At 39.7% G+C, this 20,546-nt stretch overlaps 1 protein-coding gene across 2 annotated transcripts in view; it reads left to right on the top strand.

Moving 5' to 3' along the window:
* The window catches only part of RTN1 (reticulon 1), a 1,542,311-nt gene that overhangs the window by 271,348 nt on the left and 1,250,417 nt on the right, over positions 1-20,546 (top strand). The window lies entirely within an intron of this gene.

The raw sequence follows: 20,546 nt of genomic DNA, 5'->3' as shown, positions 1-20,546 counted from the left end.
GTGGAGACTGGTAATAGATAAATTACCAGTGAAAGGAAACATGACATATATAAAGAAAAATGTAATAATATGCTTACACTGTGGGGAAGAGGAAACTAATGAGCAGGTGTTTTTGAAATGTAAATTTTTTTATTTATTTATTTATTTATTTTCAGTTTGATTACCGAGGAAGTCCACTGGGCCAAGAAGTGCCCATTTTCAGTGGAGGCCCGGGGAGAAAAGCTCCACAAGCAGTTGTCAATACAATAAGTTACACAATGTAAAAGGTAAAATACAAGAGACACATTTTTACAGACAGGGAAAATCACATGCATAATATACATCGTAGACAGCGCAATATGGCAAAAGAAAATTTTTTTTTTTTTTTTTTGTCTTTCAATGGCAATACAAAATTTACAGTATTTATATATTTAGAGTCAAGTGTAAGTCAACAGGAGTATAGAGAGCTTAGAGAGGGAAATCCCTAGAGTTTATATAGGGTGAAAGCAAGGACATTTCCATTTGGATGATAGGTATAAGTAAAGTTGGGTCTTGAAGGATTCAGTGTTAGGTATAGTCCTAAGAGATGGTGGGAGGGAGTTCCATTTTTTACCTAGGGAGAAGGAGAGTAGAAGCTGTCCAGCAGGACATTTAGGTTTGTGGATGGAGATTAGGTTTTGGTGTTCAGATTGCAGAGATCTGTTTGGGATGTAGGGGGGAAGGATGTTGTTTAAGGCTGGGCATTTGTCTGGGTAGAATATTAATTTGTGAGCGGTGGTTAGTTGGAGATAGTCTAGATGGTTAGGGAATTCCAACCAGTTTAGAGATTGTAGGGTAAGGCAGTGGTGTGTAGAGGTTTTAGATTTAGTGGCAAATTTAGAGATCTTGCTATAGCAAACTTCAAATTTTGAGGAGTTGGAAGCAGACAGATTAGTTAGAAGGGGGCTCCATATAGTAGAGAGGGCAGGAGGTAGGTTATTGCTAGGGTCAGCCTAGAGGAGTTTGAAATAAATTGATTATTCCTATAGAGCATAAAGAGAAGGGAAATATCTTTGAACATAGAAAAGAAGTGGATAAGAAAAATATAGATTTGATTAAATATTGGTATTCTAAGAATAGAGGTAAAGAATATGTTAAAAGAGTAGATAAAATATTTTATGTTATATGGAATGTAAAGATAATTTAAATTTTTATTTTCAGTTTTTTTAAGATTTTAAAGGGATTTTATTATATTTTATATATTGTATACATGTTTTTATAGTTTTGAGTGAAATTCCTTTGCTGGCTGAATGAGTTACATTGTTTCTTCGGTCATGTCTTTATGAGAGTTAGCATGATTGGCTAATGGGATTTGGAAAGTTTTTAAATTGATATTTGTGTATTTGTTTAGTTGACTGGCCTGATGAAGCGAACCTAATGCTCGCAAAAGTGCTTACTGATAAGTATTTAATGAACCATAGTTTTTTATATCCTGGCCATGTTTTGGACTGCACACTTCTTTAGACTTTTAGTATTTCTAATTTTATTGAACAATCTGTTCATCTTATTTGTTGGTGTGTATTGTGTTGTTGTATAACTTAAATTTTGTTTAATAGAAAATGGATTTTGGCAGCAATTTTAAGTAGAATCAATGGTGGTTATGGAAAAAGAAGAGGGGGTCTAATAAGGATAAAAACTTGATATAATAAAGTATGAATGTTTAATAGTAAAATAAGGAAGTAGAAAATTGTGTATTTGTAAATATGTAACTATTTTGTAAATAATGTTTTTTGTACAAGTAAAGGACCCCTACTCTTTTCAATAGGTGCCTTCAGATCTTTTATATCCTCCCGACATACCATCAACTCAAGCAGATGTGGCCTTGGTTTAATGTCTCATCTGAAGGATGGATTTCCTTAAACTTCTTAACAGTCTAATATGAAGAATTTATTAAAAGTCACATACACTCAAAGTTTGATGGGCTGGCCCTACAAAATCTTTCAACAGTTAAATAACCTCTAGTATTAAAAGAAGCTTGCATTCTAATAACCCGGAAAACTACCAATGTACAGTCCACATAAAAAAATCTATCTTCTAAACCTACTCCACCAAGTCTGAACCATAATAAGCTACCAATTTCATATCCATCAGAACTCCAGAATATACCTCAAAATCAAGGGAAATACACACACACACACACACACACACACACACACACACACACACACACACACACACACACACACACACATATATCACCTTCAACAGCGCACAGCATATTTCTCCAATTTGGAAAATAAACTAATAGGATGATGAAAAACAGTGGCCCATTCCAGATCCTGATACATCAGCAATAAACAGTAATTTCTGCTTGGACTTCATGTGATTGAAATTAAGGGAAATAAGTTTCATTGGTTTCTTTTTCCCGGATTTCCTGCTATGCTTCCTTTTCTTTTTCTTACAATGTTATCCAACAGACAACTTCTCCAGTCGTCATTACTTCACTAGTATCACTGCCACCAACTTTTTTATAGGTTCAGTGAGAGCTTAGAAATGGTTAACATGTTGCTGAATATCCACATCCAACTTGAGAATCACAGAGCATGAGGCATTACAGCCATAGTATCCTATTCCCTCTATGCCTTTCCATGCACTGTGTGTATATCACATGGGACACGCTTCCCTACCCCATTCATTTTCTTATGTAAATGTTTAACAGAACAGTTGGGATAAATGTTTCCGGAAATGCCACACCTGATACATTTAGGTTGCCATTCCCAATTGAAATGACCCTTAGTTTTGAACCACATATAAAACCTATCAAGGCAATCAATTGCTAAATCATTGGAATTCTGAAAAATATAGCATTTGGCAGGTTGCCCCTATATAAAACCATCCCCAACACTTGTCAGAAATCATTTTACTTAAATTACATAATTCCCTATTAGCAGTATGAAGATCCATGAAATGTTCCTAACCTCTAGTCCAAATATGAGTCCTAACCAACATTTTTAATGTAATAAACCACAGCACAAAGGAATTCAAATATCCGAGTCAGTGTTTCAGTTAAAAATGCACATGCATACTTTTATTAAAAACCAGTTCTTCAAAGGCAAACTCAGTTCATAGGCTATAAATCTAATAAAGCCATATTTCTAAAGACAAAAGTTCATGTTCTATAACAGTCTGAAAAACAATATCAGAATCAGGTTTTTAAGGCACATAAATTAATGGAGGTAACCATTTGTAGGTCAGATACTTGTAATTTCAGAAGCAGACAGCACAAATGTGCAAAAATGTGGACTTATGTGTGATATGTTTGAAATTGCAGTGTTTGAGAGTCTTCTCTCTCTCTCTCTCTCTCTCTGAGATTTGGTGATCTCAGAGTTTTTTATATATATATATATATATATATATATATATATATATATATATAGGTCCACTTCTGAATCTCGAAATACTGAAATATCGAATTTCAGTATCTTCAGACTAGAATGCCAAAAGTGCAGTTGTCCAAAACTGCATTTTGTCGAATCTTGAGTTTTCCGAATATGTAATAGATGCTGTGTGGTCTGTTTTATGTAGTGTGCTGTCTCTTAACAGTTCGTGGTTTGCAAGTTGTGAGCATGGTGGCCGTTGTGTGTTTATTTATGGGCATTCAGGTAGGTTTGTATTTTCTAAGGGTTTTGGCTAGAACTATGGTTTGATTTAGGTTTTAGGTAAGTTTTAGGAATTGGTTAGGGTAGGTAGATGAGAGTGTGTATGTGTAAGTGTTGAAAGTGGTGATTTTGTACATTTGTAGTGTGTGTGTTTCTTGTGGGTATAAGTGTGACAGTGTTCAATGGTAGTGTAAGGCGCCTAAGACTAGGTTTGCTGTTTTATTTGTGTTAGTGCGACCTCAGAGTTGGTATATATAAGTATCGGGTGTGGGGGGGCACATGAGGGCTTGCCCCCCCCGCTTAAAAGTAAGGTAGTGTTATGTCAGGAGAGGGTTGGATCTTTCGTTTTTTTTGGGGGGTATTTTGAGCGTTGGTATAGCGTATTTTCGTTTTAGTGGACTTTAGGTTTTCTGGTCTGGAGATACTGAAATTCAATATTTCAGTAGTTCAAGTTTCAGAAGTCGATCCATATATATATATATATATATATATATATATATATATATATATATATATATATACACACATATGTAAGTAGCTGGGATGTGAGAGCTGCATCACCCTAATCCTGGCAAAAAGCAAATTTAAAGGAGAAGAGGGATTGTTCACATTTGCTATTCTCCTTTGTCTTCATTTTTTTTAATAATTCCATAACTCACAGTTACAAATCTTGGAATTATGATAGGGAGACAAATAAGGACATCTATCTGCTTAGACAAAACCTTAGTAGAACAATCAGTTTATCTCAAAAAGAAAAAAATATATATCTGAAGACACAGTAACAAATCCTTTATAGCAAAAATGAACAACGTGACTTCTTACCAGCAAGAAAGTAGTTCTTAAACCTTTGAAGTCGAAGCAACAAAATATGGAGAAGTTGATTGATTACCTGTGGCATTATGTCATTGAACCAACTGAAGCTGTAGCAATAATGTAATGATGTGCTAACCATGACTTTGCAAGAACACCACATGTGGAATGTAGTCTGTAACATTCAGGATCAATGGTAACAGCAGGTTTGTTTCATGTCATCCCAGGTTCATGGTACACAACTGCAGGAACAGCAGGCACAACAGGGTTCTGTTCAGCAGCTTTGCAATTCTCTGCATCAGTTTGCTGCATAATATCCACCCAAAGTTAATCAGACAGAGTCCTGAGAATCTGAAGCAGCCAGAAGATGTTCCAAAATTCTCTATGGCAAGCTGCCTGAAGTAAAAACAATTTGTTCATCTACAGTGAAGCACTGTCATTATCAGGCAAATTTTCCTCACAAACACTTCATACAGCCTCTGCCTCATCTACAGTCTTGGAGTCGCCATCACTAAAGCAGAATGTACCTCTACAGCGCTTCCTGCTAAGTAGGGGTATTTTCCTGCTGCCTTCCCTAAGTCATCTGAATACCACTTCCATATCCCTGAAAACAGACCACATGTCTACCAGGACTAACCTGATCAAAAAACATAAATTAATAAATAAATATATTTCTTATCCAGCTAAAAAGTGTCTCTTTCAAAGCATGCAGTTTTTCTTTCATTTGCTGCACAGTTCTTGTCTGCATAATGATGTTTTTTGCATGTTTTAAACTTATCAAAACTACTGGAATTAAAACTGGTTAATATTCACCTATTTCATTAATCCTACAGTTTCCTAGATTTTATACAACTCCTTTCTTTACTATTGAAGAGATATGGGTGGAATTCCTAAACAAACTGTATATTATTCAGCAGAAGTCTACATGTTGTGCAGGGTGGCAGTGGGGATGGGGTGATTCAGAGAAACAAGTTACACACTCTAGGTTCATAGTTTTATAGGTGTTTACTAGGCTAATGACCACAAGAGCCTTTTTAAGCATACATACCAAATCTCTGACAGGTTCTGATACCCTTGATAAGTGTAAGCATGGGCCTGGGAGATGAACCATTTACAGGTTACCTGTGTCCATTAGAGACATAGGTGCCAAACCAAGGATGAATTCCTGGTTTCCCATCCAGTTGTCCAAGTTGCACTTAAAATGGATTAGGGAGGAACTCTGCTTCACATGGATGGAGAGCTTGTTCCATAGACAGGGTAGTCTCTGGGATAGATACCTATCTCCATCAGGTCCTATTTATACCACAGGCAAGTTTTAAGCCTTTAGAATGGGTAATTCTGGTATTGTTTGTTTTTTGTGGATATGCAGGAAGTCCATCAGAGTGGGGTCTGACAATGCCCTGTATGCCAGGCATAGATCTTCCCTCAAAAGCCTGTAGGACACAGAATATGGGGATAGGGCCTTCAGGCAGTCTGCACAGGACATATTACCTAAGCCCTGTATTCTTTTAGTGAGGAACCTCTGTGGAGGTTCCAATTGTTGGCTATGCCAGGTTAGGTACATACCAAAGGAGACACTGTACACGATGATAAGTCTGATGAATGCTAAATACAGTGGAACAATGACTTCCTTAGACTTACATGCCTTACCTTTGTTTATAAGTTGTGCAACATAGAATGATTTCCTCACCACTGTAGACACATGATGATCAAAGGCTAGATTACTATCTATATCTGTCCCTAAGTCCCTTACTACTGGGTCAACTCTGAGGGGTGTGTTGTCAATATGATAGTTATCAGGGATGGATGACTTCCCAAAGGATACTATTATGCATTTCTTGGCATTTAGTTTTAGTCCATGGCTCTGACACCAGTTGTTTGTCTGCCCCTCCTGGAGAACATTTGTTTCAGTGTGAGATTCAATGACAGCTCCTAATTTGAAATCATCTGCAAATTTAGTCAGCCAGAGACCATTGACATTGGCTTTGACTTCTTAGAAGTAAATGCCAAAAAGGAGCTGTCCAAGGACTGATCCTTGAGGAACTTCACTTGTGAATGACCTCTTTGTAGAGGTGGACTCCCCAGTTCTAACTTCCTGGGTCCTGCCTGTGAGCCAGTTGGCTATCCACCGGGTGACATACAGGTTTGTACCTAACCTCCTGAGTTTGTCAACAATGCCCGAGTGGGGTATTGTGTCAAATGCCTTGGACAGGTTAAGTTATGCAGTGTGAATGATTTTGCTTTAGTGACCTTCTCAAAGAAGTCCACCAGGTTGAGTAGGCATGATCTGCCCTTGACTAAACCAAACTGCGTTGGGTTCAGTGTCTGGAGGTTTACTATATCTCTGTTGATCATCTCCATCTCCATGATAATTCTGTCCATCGCTTTACATATAAGACTAGTGAGACTTATGGGTATGTTGTTTCTAGGGTCTGTAGATGGCCCACCTTTGTGCAGAGGGATGACTCTTGCCTTTCTTCATTCATGAGGCACGAAGCCTCTTTGGAGGCTACAGTTAAATAGTAATTCCAGAGGCCCAAATAGGTTATGTTTCATGCTATTTAGAAGGCATCCTGGGATATTGCCTGGGCCCATTGATGCAGTGTTCTTGGTCTTAGAGAGAGCATTAAGGACTTGTTTTCTAGTGATAGTAGGGGGAGTTACTTTTGATGATATTTCCTGAAAGAAGGTTGAGGGTGAGAGAGGGGTAAAGTTGGAGCTGAATTTATCAGCTAGAAGGTTTTCTATATCTTTTGGCTCAGTGTAAGTGTCTCCATTTACAATGATCTCTTCACACAATTGTGTATTGCCTTTGAGGTTACAGACATAGCTAAAGAATGCTTTGTGGTTGTCCTTGGCGTCGGAGGGCAAACTAACCTCAGATTTGGCTTCGGTAGACTTTATTTGTCCACTGAGTTGTTTGTTTAGTTTGATGAGAGTGCTTTTATCCTGAGGGGTGCTGCACCTCCTAATTTTTGCCATGGTTTTCTTTTTCCTGTCATACAGCCAATTGATTTTGTAATACCACCAGGGTGGCTAGTTTTTTGAGTTAGTTCTGTACTTCTTCCTGGTGAGTGCAGCTGCCTCTATGCAGCTATTAACATGCTTGTACAGGGTTTTTCTGAATAGTTCTGCATAGGCAGAAGTGTTCTTAGGGTTTATAGGGGGGTTAAAATTTTGCCAGGTTCTCACTTAATAGCAGGAGGTTAGCCTTAGAATAGTTTCTGAATATTCCAGGTTTAGTTGGAAGCCCAGGTTTTATTTTTACTTCAAAGGAGACCATTTTGTGGTCTAGCCTTTCCAGGAAAGGCACTACAGTAGGGGTGTGCAGCAGGCTCCCATATTCATGAGGACCAGATCAAGTATGGTTGCACCCCTGGTTGGTGTATTGACTATCTGGTCCAGGGAATTTGTGTTTACAAAATCCAGGAATCTCTGTGCATGTACGTTTGGTGTCATATAGGATTCCCTGTTAATAGTGGGGTAAATAAAATCACCCATGAATATGGTATTGGGTTGAATGGTCAGTGTTTCTAATAAGGTTAAATACATGGTATGGGTTTCCTGGGTCATAGAGGGGGACCTATAGCTTGCCAGGAAGTGGTACTGGATTTTATCAATGGTGATTTGAACATGGAGCAGCTCAAGTGTATTGTCCTGTTTGACCAGCCTTGAATTATATTTATTTTTGATGTAAATAGAGACACCTCCACCTTTAGTCCCTGCCTGTGAAATAGATGGCTTAAATGTGTGGAAGGCATTATTACCTTGCACTGTTGGTGTGCTCTCCACAGTTTTAAACCATGTCTCAGTGAACACACAGACATCAGAATTCTCTAGGGTAAGGAGAGCTTCTAGGGAGTCTTTTCACGGTGATCCCAAATGATTATGGGATCTCCACCATCAAGCAGTTTCTAACTAAGAATGACCTCCTTGACTCCATTCACATCCTACAGATTTCCTCATTTTTTAAATTGATTCTAGAAAATAGCATTTTCATTTTTAATGAACGGTATTATTGGCAAACATTGGGGTGTAGCCATGGGTACACCATTAGCTAACTCCTATGCCAATCTGGTTTTAGCCAACTGGTAGGATACTATTGTGTTCTTCAATGCCAATAGATGGACTGAGCAACTTGTTTTTTATTGCAGATTTGTGGACAATGTCTTTTTTTTTATGGACAAGAGACACAGATCAGCTACAGATGTTTGTACATTATTTGGAAGGAAGCACAACTTTTTTTTTAAATTCACCATGTACTATTCTTGTGAGTCTATGGATTTCTTAGATGTAAAAGTATTTAAAGATGAAGGGGTGTTGCAAACAAGTGTTTAAAAAAGACTGAGAAATGCTTTACTAATGAGACAGCATGCATCCACCCCACATCTTTGGTAATATAGTTAAAGGACAATCCCTACAAGTATTCAGGTTATGTACTGCAGAACACACCTTTGATAATGAGATGGGCCTTTTATGGAGGCAATTCGTGAAACATGGGTATTCATTAGAGACAGTTGATAAAGGACTGAATGCATGTAGAATTTTAAGACCAACCAAGGGGAAGCCATGGTATGGACCAAGGCTAGAGAATAGTTCTAGAATGACACAAAATACCTGCAATTATCCAAGGATGATCTTGAAATACAACTGTGATGCCCGCAAGGTCTTATATAATGAAGCAGAACTGGAAGATCTTACTAACTGATGATTATATTCATAGGTTCATAGGTAAGTACTAGGCTATCTGCCCAAGGGCATTTATAAGCCTAGCCAGAATGTGTTGGCTTTTGTCACCCCCTTAGATTAGTTCCCTGTGCCTCTGTCCAGCAGAGCCATCAGTTCCCTGCACCACTGTCCAGCAGAGCCATTAGTTCCCTGCACCACTGTCCAGCAGAGCCAGTGCAGTGATCCCCGGGGTAAATTTTCTGTTTCCCATCCACCCGTCAAGGTTTCTCTTGAAGAGTGTTAGTGAGGGGCTCTGCCTGATGTATATTGGAATCCTGTTCCAAAGCATGGGGAGTCTCTGGGATAGGACTCTATCCCTCCAGCATGTCCTATTTATCGTTGTGGTGAGGTTTATATCTCTAGAGCGTGTGGCTCTCTGGGATTTTTTTTTTTTTTAGGTGGAGCATGTCCATCAATTCTGGGTTGGACATGGCCTTGTATGTCAGGCAGAGATCACCTCTGAGTAAGCGGTATGCAACTGAGTACAGCTGGAGTTTCTTGAGTCGGGCTGCATAGGGCATCTGTTTGAAGCCAGTAATCCTCTTGGTGAGGTACTTTTGTGGCCTTTCCAACTGTTGCAGGTGTCTTGTAAGGTACATCCCAAATGGGGCATTGTATTCTATGATGGGTCTAATGAGTGATGAGTAGAGAGGCACAATAACCTCTTTTGTTCTAGATGCGAAGGTGGGCCACACAGAAGGATTTTCTAACCACCTTGGCAATATGATTATCAAAGGAGAGATTACTATCTACTTGGGTCCCCAGATCCTTTATTACATTTTCTGTATTTAGGGGACTACCACCTATGTTGTAGTTCGAGGGTATTTTATTTTTTCCAAAGGGGATGACTATGCACTTTTTGGCATTTAGCTTGAGGCCATGATTTTGACACCAGGTATCCGTCTCAGTGAGACCCATCTGAAGGGTGTCTGTATCAGCCGGAGAATCAATTATGGCCCCTAGTTTGCAGTAGTCTGCGAACTTGGTCAGCCATTGTCCTCCTATGCTTGCCTGTACCTCTGAGAAGTATATACCGAACAGGAGGGGTCCTAGGACTGAGCCCTAGGGGACGCCACTTGTAACCGGACTCTCACCATGTGGAGTCTATCCATGAACTTGTTGGCAACCCATCTCGTGGCGTAGGGGTTTATGTTCAAGCTGGTGAGCTTGTCTATAATACTAGAATGGGGAATGGTGTTGAAAGCCTTTGCAAGGTCTAGGTAGGTTGTGTGGACCTCCTTTCCCTCATCTAATGCATTGGTAACCATCTCAAATAAGTCCACCAGGTTTAGGAGGCATGATCTGCCTTTAACAAAACAAACTGGGTAGGTTCCAAGGTTTGGAGGTTCCCAATGTCTCTGTTAATGAGTTCCATGATGATGTGTTCCATAGCCTTGCAGACCAGGCTAGTCAGGCTTATAGGGTGATAATCCTTGGGGTCCGTTGTGGCTCCACCTTTGTGGAGCGGGATAACTGTTGCTGTACGCCACTCTATGGGTATGTAGCCTGTAGAGATGCTGAGTTTGAACAGTGTGTTTAGGTGAGGGGTTAGTTCATTTTGGAGCTCTTGTAAGACACAGCCTGGGACCCCGTCCGGTCCCATTCAAGCTGTGTTTTTGGCTTTGGATAAGGCTGTTTTAACCTGTGCATTGGTGATTGATGGAGCCCTACATTCTTCTGGTATGCTTATGGGCCCTTTAGGGGGTGAGAGGGGGGTGAAATTTGCACTAAACCTGTCTGCCAGAATGTTTGCAATATCAGTTGGTTCAGTGTATTTTGTGCCATTCTGCGCTAACTCAGAGCAGATCTGAGAGTTTCCACTTAGGTTCTTGACATAGCTAAAGAACGCTTTGTGGTTATCTTTGGAGTCATTGGCAATTCTTCTTTCGAAACTAGCCTTGGATGATTTAATGAGGGATCGTAGTTTCTTGCTGATACTGATCAGGGATGTCTTTCCTTCTTGGGAATTTATTCTTTTCTGTACTAGTTTCCTCCTTCTGTTGTATAGCTTGTTTATGGCAGGGGTCCACCAGACTGGTTTCCTTTTCTTGGAGGAATGAGTCTTGGTTTTACTTCGGATAGCACAATCCATGCATTCCTGCAGATGCTCATAAAGTGCCTTTGTAAAAGTTTCAGCAGCTTGGACAGCATTGTCCTTTAGCATGGGGGCTGTGAACCTTTCCACCTCAGTTTTAAGTAACGTGAAGTTTGCTTTTGAAAAGTTTTTTCATGGTGGTTTCCTTGATTGTGGGTGGGGGCGGAATGTGGATACCCAGAGTGATTAGTTTATGGTCTGATCTAACCAGCGAGGGTTTGACCTCCGGTGTGGAACACTGGTCGCCCATGTTGGTGATGACCAGCTCCAATATGTTGTTCCCTGTGGTGGGGGTGTTGACCAGTTGATCCAGGGTGTTCGAGTTTATGAATTCTAGAAAGCGTTGGGCAAGGGAGTTAGTACTTGAGTAGTTCTTCCAGTTTATGTTTGGGTAATTGAAATCACCGAGTATTAAGGTGTTTGGTAGGACCTTCATATTTCCCAGTGTCTCCAGAAATGCAGAATGGGGGTCCTGGGCCATGGTGAGTGATCTGTAGCAAGCTACAATTTGGATTGCAGTGTTGCCCATTGTTAGTTGCACATGGATGATCTCTGATGCATTGTGCTGCACACTAACCTAGAGGTGTGGATATCCTTGATGAATATGGATACACCCCTGCCTTTTGTGTTTCGGTCCTGGTTCTGTGGCCAAAAGGTATGGTATGAGTTATAGCCTAGTAGTGCTGGGGTGCTCTCAGGAACCTTAAACCAGGTTTCTGTTACTGCACAGATGTCAATGTTCTCCATACTGAAGAGTGCCTCGAATGCATGCATTTTGAGGTTTAGACTTTTGGCGTTGAGTAGCATTACCCTCAGTTTTTGGTTACTTGTGCTATTTATGGTGGTGGGTTTGTCTTCTGAGCCTTGCCTAAAAAAGGCACTATGGGGGTGGCAAGAGCCTTGGCCAGTATTCAAAAGCCTAAGGCTGACAGGTGCAAGCCATCTCTTGTGAAGCAACGTGGCTTGTCGAGCATGTCATCCCAGGTGGACAGATACTGGATCCCCTTTGAATGACACCAGAAACTTAGCCAATTGTTGAAATTGATCATTTTTTCTTTATACTGTGGCATCGTTCTTGGTGACTGCAGGATGCTACTCAGGGTCAGGGTCATACTGGCCTGGGCTACATGATCAAAGAGCTCTTCCATGTCTCTTTTCATGTAGTCCAGGGAGGTATGTCTCAGGTCATTTACACTAACATGGACAATGACAGAGTTGTATTTGTACTTGTTCTGGAGTTACCTGAGTGCTTGTGTTATGTGGCGGATCCTGGCATCTGACAGGCAGTTAACTGTAACTTTCTCCTTGTCCAGCCTAGTTATTGGGACATCGGTATGCCTGACTATAGAGTCTCCTATTACTAGTGTGTTGGGTATGTTATTTTGCATTAAGGGCTGTTATTGCATGGCACACTGATTATGTGAAGTATGTGTTTCATGGTTGGTGATGGGGATGTGGAGGTTGCTTGGATGTCTGCTTTGGAGGTCTCTGTTGCTTTTGCAGATTTTTATTTAGAGCCTCCGAGTATGTTTTCATGTATTCGTGTGTGTTATTTGCCGGTGTTAATTTATTAGGTCTATGTGAGACTGGTGGTGTGTTGCAAGTATTAGCCTTCTCCTCTTGACTGTCAGTTCCAGTCTTGGGTTGAGAGAGCTTTGCCTCCAGTTTGGCTGTATAATTGCATCTCTCACATATATTAGTGTTTGGTGGTAGGAGGAGAGGGTTGTCTGTGTACATGAGGCAGTTGCAACATTGCCTCAAAATGCCTAGATTCACCAGTTGGACTGGATATCACCGGAAACTGCCCTTTGGACATGCCTGAATAGGTAGAGTAAGCTGTTTTTCTGATTGGCTGGTGGGGACGAATAGAGAGCCTTGTCCTTCTGGACAGTATGGGGGGGTCTAGTGCTAGGGTTAATTAGTGCTTGCTATGAGTTTTAAGCAAATGCTTGACTGTGAAATGAATGGTTTGAGTGCTAAAATTGAAGGTTTGTCTAGTTCCAAGGGAAAAATTGAAGAGTAGACTTTGCGGAGCCGAGAATAGTTTAACTCTAGCTAAACGGTGCTGCCCGGTGCACAAAACCACACAAATGCGATTTTTATAGCAGGGAAGTGAAAGAGAGAGAAATTAGCCCAAAATGGCTTCACTTGTTGGTGAATTTCTGCTTTTTATTGTTAGAAATAGAATGAATTTGAAACGTATGTTATGTAAGGACATTGGTTCAAGTGGGGTGAATATGCCCAATACAAACAAGTTAGGTACATACCCGTGTAAAGGATGCTGTTATATTTCAGACTTAAACTACTTGTGTCATCCTACCACTCACAGTATCCTCTGTTAAAATGTATTCATTTCAACAGTTACAATACAGTCTGACATACACGTGTGTTACTTTTCTGTCCAGCAGGACCCACTCTTGGTACAGTTTTAACAAAAGCAGCTTTACAAATACATTTTCAACACAAGTATCTGTACAAATAGGTTCATAGGTGTGTACTAGGCCAACGGCCCTGGAACGTTTACAAGCCTAGCCCATAGAAGTGACCTGGCATCATGTCACCATTAGTTCCCGGCACATCTATCAAGTAGAGCCACTGGAGTGATCCCCAGAGTGAACTTTCTATTTCCCATCCACTCATCAAGATTTCTCTTGAAAAGGGCCAGTGAAGTGCTCTGCTTGGCATGTATGGGAAGTCTATTCCAGAGCATGGGCAGTCTCTGGGTTATGAACCTGTCCCTCCAGCATGTTCTGTTGATTGTGGTAATGAGGTTGAGGATCCTGGAGCATGTGGTGCGGAGGGATTGGGATTTCTTTAGGTGTAACATTTCTAACAGGGCTGGGTCAGACATGGCTTTGTAACTCAAGCAGAGATCACCTCTTAATAGATGATATGAGACAGAGAAAAGCTGGAGTTTTTTGAGTCTTTCCATGTACGGCATTTGTTTAAGGCCTAGGATCCTCTTTGTGAGTTACTTTTGTGAGGTACATGCCAAATGGGGCATTATACTCGATGATTGGTCTAATGAGGGAAGAGTACAGAGGCATGATGACCTCTTTCTTCCTGGTTGCAAAACTCTTGGTAATGAGATATGCCACATAGAAGGACTTTCTGACCACAGTGGCAATGAGGTGGTTGAAGGAGAGGTTGCTGTCAACCTTTGTCCCCAGATCTCTTATAACGCCTTCAATGTTCAGTGGGATACCATCAATGCATAATTAGTGGGAACTGAGTTTTTTCCCAAAGGGAAAGACGATGCATTTTTTTGCATTAAGCTTAAGGCCATGGTTTCAACACTAGTCATTGGTCTCAGTGAGGCCTTTCTGTAGGATGTCTACATCTCTTGGGGAGTTAATAATGGCTCCCAGCTTGCAATTGTCGGCAAATTTGGTCAGCCAGGGTCCCCCTGTGTTGGCCTGGACTTCTGAGAAGTAGATGCCAAACAAGAGAGACCCAGGACCGATCAGATCAGCTTGATATACAAATGACATTTAATTCTTTACAAAACTCCAGCTAGCTATGCTAGCATATGTTACACATCCACTGCTGTACTTCTCCTGGTATAGCTGGCAAAACCTCACATCATCACATGCGGCACTCTGCTGCTCTTGCTTATACTGCAATATGCAGTGTGGCATACCTTATCACTGTGCACTGCTAATATCTCCACTAATAACCATCTTGATATTTGAAACAGTTGACATTCATTGACTTCATACACTGTTGTGAGATCTATACCACCAGGCATTCTATCATATAATAGTACCTTCCAGAAACTCATATTGCTCTGTGCATTTTAATGCTGATGCTGAGTCACAGTGCTATATTCTATACTACATCTGTGCAGGGAACCATGCTTGGAACCTCACTCTGCCTTTGTATACATCTATAAGAATTTTGTTATGTTATCAGCACACCAAATCTTTATGAAACCCAGATGTTGATGATGCAAAATACAACCTGTCTCTCTGTTGTCACCAGCATATCAGCTCTGTCCCTAGTTCTTTTTTATTTTGTATTTGTTTTATTTATCCTTTTCCAATTTTACTTCCTTTATAATTGCAAAATGTATTATTTTTGCTTCACCATTAACATGCATATCTTCCAAATATTATTTTGTCTTGTCTCATATACAATCAACATGTTCAGTTACTGCTTTTCTTTTCTGTCTTCTCTCTTTTTAGAAGTTTATTTTACTTTTTGTTGCATCTTTAAAGACTTTTCCAAGATTCCTTTGTACTACTTTCTTGTCATGTATTTACTTCTCTCTCAACGAAAATCTTGCTTTTGTTACCTTAATACAGTATTTCTTCATTTCAGCATTATTGTCATCTCTTTTCTTTATAATCAGTTTATACAACTTACCCTGCTCACTCACGTACTTCTTATATTTTCCACTTTCATCTTTACTTTCTAATTTATTTTCAAACCTAAAATTTATTCTTAAAGAAAAAAAAAACATTGCTGATTTGTAAGAAAAACTACCAGTAACTGCTGTCTTATCTAAAACAGTTGGAATGCTTAACATTTTGATTTATTTTTAATGCATTTATTGAAGAAACATTTAAGACACAGGTAATCATACATTTATATAAAATAAAATAAACCATATTACCATGTTCATAGTTACAAACATTACTTATTACATATTTTTCTATGACTATCATCAATCTAACATTACATAAACTGATCAATTCCTACATTTCCTCAAATCTCACTCCTCCTCCAAAACATTATTTTGTGTGTATTCTTCCCACAATTTCCATTACTTCCATGTAATTTGCTCTTTCCCTTTTCTAAAGATCCCTCTTGAGGTTCTTCTGTCTTTTTTATAATATTCAATACTTCAAATACAGTTGGTTTAGACTTTGATTTCCATTTTCTAGTAATTGTTTTTTGGCAGCCACCAGAATTAAACTTAGCAAGCCTGTGTCTAAGCAATTCAGATCTTGCATCCCAGCTCAAAAAATGTCCTTAGTTACAAACATTTGCTCATACCCTATTTTTGACAAGGTACTCTTTAGGGAATGTTTGAAGTCTGCAAACTCATTACACTCCCAAAACATGTTCCCAGTTAATTCATTATTCCCTATCATACCTTCAACATCTGCTATCTACCTGAAGAAAAATTCTTTGCAGTCTACTTGGGGTATAAAAACACCTGTACAAACACTTCCAAGCAAAAATCCTAAATCTTCTAGACTTAGTTGCATACTTGGAGCCATACACATGTCCTCCATTGTTTTCTTGAGAATTGATCATCCAGTCTTTGTTCCCAATCTTTTCTAACTTCTTCTGATTCATTCCTATAGTTAAGAGGCAACCTGGTATATTGCCAGACCCCAATGAAGCTGTGTTTTTAGCTTTAGAGAGCTCATTACCTGTCCTTTGGTGTTAATTGGCAGTGGAGTGGTAGAAGGTATTTCTTGGGGAAGAACTGGATATGATTGGAAGGTGAAATCTGACCTGAATTTGTTGTCCAGCAGATTTGTTATATCATCCAGCTGAGTATATAGCTGATGCCATCTACAACTAATTCCACAAACTGTTTTGTGTTGCTCTTAAGATTCTGGACATAACTGAAAAATACCTTATGGTCATGCTTATCTTTGGAGGCTATTTTTACTTCAAAGTCTGGTTTCAGGAACTTGACTAGTTCCTGATTCTCATGTTTAGACTAATGAGGGACTATTTGCTCTGTTGTGCATATTCCCTCTTACTTCTCAACAGGATTTTCTTTCATTTGTTGTACAATCTGTTAATACCAGGGGTCCACCAGGCTGGCTTGTTTTTGCAGTTTGAACTGGGATCATTTTGGTCTGGTACTGCTATTTCTATGCAGTTGTTTATATGGTCATACAGGGTTCATAGGTTCATAGATTAGTACTAAGCTAACTGCCCTTGTGAGCCATTTTAAGCCTAGCCAACTATCCCGTGTGAAACTCAAACCCTGCACCTTGTGTTTGTAAGGCAAACAACTTAACCATTAGGCCACCCTCCCAACCCTTTTGTGTATGCCTCTACATAGGTTTCTGTGTTTTCTGGATTTGAGGGAGCTTGGAAACTAGCTATGCCATCCATTAATAGAGATAATTTACCTTAGAGAAGTTCCTAAAGTTTTTGGGGTTATGTGGGGGGACTAGTTTTAGCATTATTTCAAGGGAGACCTCTTTGTGATATGATGTTATCACTGAGGACATTAACATGGGTGGGGGGTGCAGCACTCTCCTATATTTGTGAGTACCAGATCTAGGATATTTGTTCCCCTAATGGGAGTGTTGACTAGCTGCTCCAGTTCATTTGAATTTACAAAGTCAAGAAATCTTTGGGTCTGCATGGTAGTGGCTATGTATGCCTCCCAATTAATGGAGAGATGGTTAAAATCACCCATAAGTATGGTATTGAGCTGGATGGTGAGTGATTCTAGTACCTTCAGTTGTGAAGCATGGGCTTCCTGGTTCATGGTGGGGGACCTGTAGCTAGCAAGAGTATGGTAATGGATTTTTCCCATTGTTAGTTGGACATGAAATAGCTCAATCATGTCATATTGTTTGAACAGCTTTAAGGCATGTTTCTCCTTTATGTAGGTAGAAATGCATCCACCTTTCTCTCTTACATGTTCAGTGGGTGGTTGGAATGTATGAAAGGTGTTATAGCTATGTACTGCCAAAGTGCTTTCTGTGGCTTTGAACCATTTTTCAGTAACTACAGAGATGTCAGCATTCTCCAGGGTAAGGAGAGTTCCAGGGAGTGGAGTTTGATGTTGAGACTTCTAGCATTGAGCAGTAACACTTTTAGCTTGTCCTGAGTAGCTTTTTTATGTTGAAATGTTTGTCTGTTTGGCAATGGTTAAAAAAGACACTGTAGGGGTAGACAGTGTTTGGTCAATGTCTGAAAGCCTAGAGATGACAGGTTAACAGATGAAGACCATCTCTGGCAAAGCAGAGTGGCCTGTCTACCAAGTTCTCCAAGGTTGACAAGTATTGGACCCCTTTGGGATGACAACAGTAGCTACGACAGTTGTCAAAGTCATTCATTTTATGCTGGTATTGTGGCATTGTTCTTCGAGACAGTAGAATGATGCTTAGTGCTAGGCTCATACCTGCCTGTAATGCATATTCTGAGAGCTAAATCATGTGTCTCTTCATATAGTCCAAGGAGGTATGTTTCAGGTCATTCACCCATACATGGACTATGAATGAATCATACTGGTACTTAGGAGTAAGTGACCTGAGTGCTTGAGTGAGCTGGCAAATCCTGGCCTTTGTGCAGGCAACTAACTGTAACCTTCCCCTTGTCTAGCATGGTAAGGGGGAGATCAGTGTGCCTCACAATGGAGTTTCCTATGACCAGAATATTGAGTTGTGGGGGGCTTCACCTTATAGGCTTGATACTTGAAACACAATGAGATTTGGCTTTATGTGTTGTGATGAGAATTGTCTTGTTTGTTGTGCATGCAGTTTCTGAGAATTGCGCCTGAGTGGCCTTTGAGGTTTGGGTAAGTTTCAGGTGAGCACCTCTGTATATGTGGGTCTATTTATGTGGTCCTTTGTGGGTGTGGTGAGTGATGTGTGTGAGTTGCTGACACCCTGCTTGTTGCTTTTTGTGTCTGTATGTGAGAGTCTAGCCACAAGTATCAATGTGTTACTACACCTCTCACATACTGTATCTGTTTGTTCAAGAATTAATTGGTTGTCAGTGTACATAAGGCAATTTTTACAGGATGCCCATGTCCACCAAGATGGATGCAGAGGTCTTAGTATGTACTTGAATGCATAGGAGTGAAGGATGTTTGTAACAAGGTGAGGGAAGGGTGGTTACTTGGTGTAATCTGCAGCTAACCTATCCAGTGATGCTGCCTGGCACCAAACCAGATAATTTCTGAGCAGCAATAATTCTGGGTGCTATAATAATGTAAGGTAGACCTAAAAAGTCCTAACTAAATGCATAAGTGCTGCTCACTGCACAAACTAGTTGCCCTGCCCCATAAGTAACGCTAGACTGAGGTAAAGTTCCAAGGTATTTTTATACACAAATTTTAAATTCTGGTGATTGTTTATATACAAGGAATCAGTAATCATTGCTGCCTGAAGAGAAGCTTCTCACAAATGAAAAAAAAAGCAAGTTTTGCACTAGCTATGCCATAAGGCCAATCAGGTAAGCACATAATGAGCTTTCCACCATAAATTCCCAGTTCAGATAGGTGAAATCAGGCCTCTCCTGACACAAGAATGGAGACTCTGACCCTCTTAATGTAAAATGACTGGTTTGGAGTGAGGTATTAAGAGAGGCATAATACAAACTAAGAAAAATTACATACAATATATTTCGGTGCAGAACAGGATCCCTAACAGCAGTTTGAAAATTCAACTTTAAACTTTAAAGAAATGCAAAAAAAAAAAATCAGTAAATGGCACAATAAACATTCACAGTAAAATGAAAATAAGCAATGTTTCCAGATACTTACATCTCTACATGGGCACTGGCACAGTGAGCAGCTCTGTGCAAATGTTCCAAATTTATACCAGCACAGAGCCCTCTGGCCAATAGAATGACAACACCTAGAGCCCTTTTGTGTGCTTCCCTACTCAGACCAGGTAAACTCATACTGCTACTAGATAAATAATCCAAGTCCTTCTAATGTAAAAGCACAGTAAAAGGGTGCCTTGAGTGAGTACAGAACAGCAGCCCTTACAGCAGTTTGAAAATGCAACTTTAAATTTTAAAGAAGTGCAAAAAAACCCAATAAATGACATAGTATACATTTACAGTACAATGAAAATAAGCAATGTTTCCAGACATTTGTATCTGTACAGGATGCTGGCAGTGAGCAGCTCTGTAAAAATGCTCCAAATTTATACCAGCACTGAAAATACAGAAAACTGACTACTGAGCCCTCTGGTAAATAAAACAACTGCAATTGGAGCTCTTCTGTGTGCTTCTCTACTCAGATATACCAGGTAAACACCTACTGCTACTAGAAAAATAATCCAAGTCCTTCTAATGTAAAAGCACTGTATAAAGTGTCCAAAGTGAAATGCTACTACAAACAAACTTAAACTTCAGGAAAGGCAATAATAAATTCAAGATAACAGCAGTGTACTATAAACAGCTTATAAAAGTGTGATTATTCAATAAAAGTACTTTGCTTTGTAGAAATAAGCCGAGTCACTCAACTGTGCAGAATTTATAAAGGCACTAATAAGGTAAGCTGATTAATAAGACCTCCAGCCAATAAAACATCTTAATGCAGGAATCTCTAGTCCATTTCCCCAACTTACACAGACCAGGCTACC

This window comes from Protopterus annectens, chromosome 6.part0, assembly GCF_019279795.1.
Source record: "Protopterus annectens isolate FY-2018-M chromosome 6.part0, PAN1.0, whole genome shotgun sequence".
NCBI lineage: Eukaryota > Metazoa > Chordata > Ceratodontiformes > Protopteridae > Protopterus > Protopterus annectens.
This window is presented reverse-complemented; position numbering and strand designations above follow the sequence as displayed.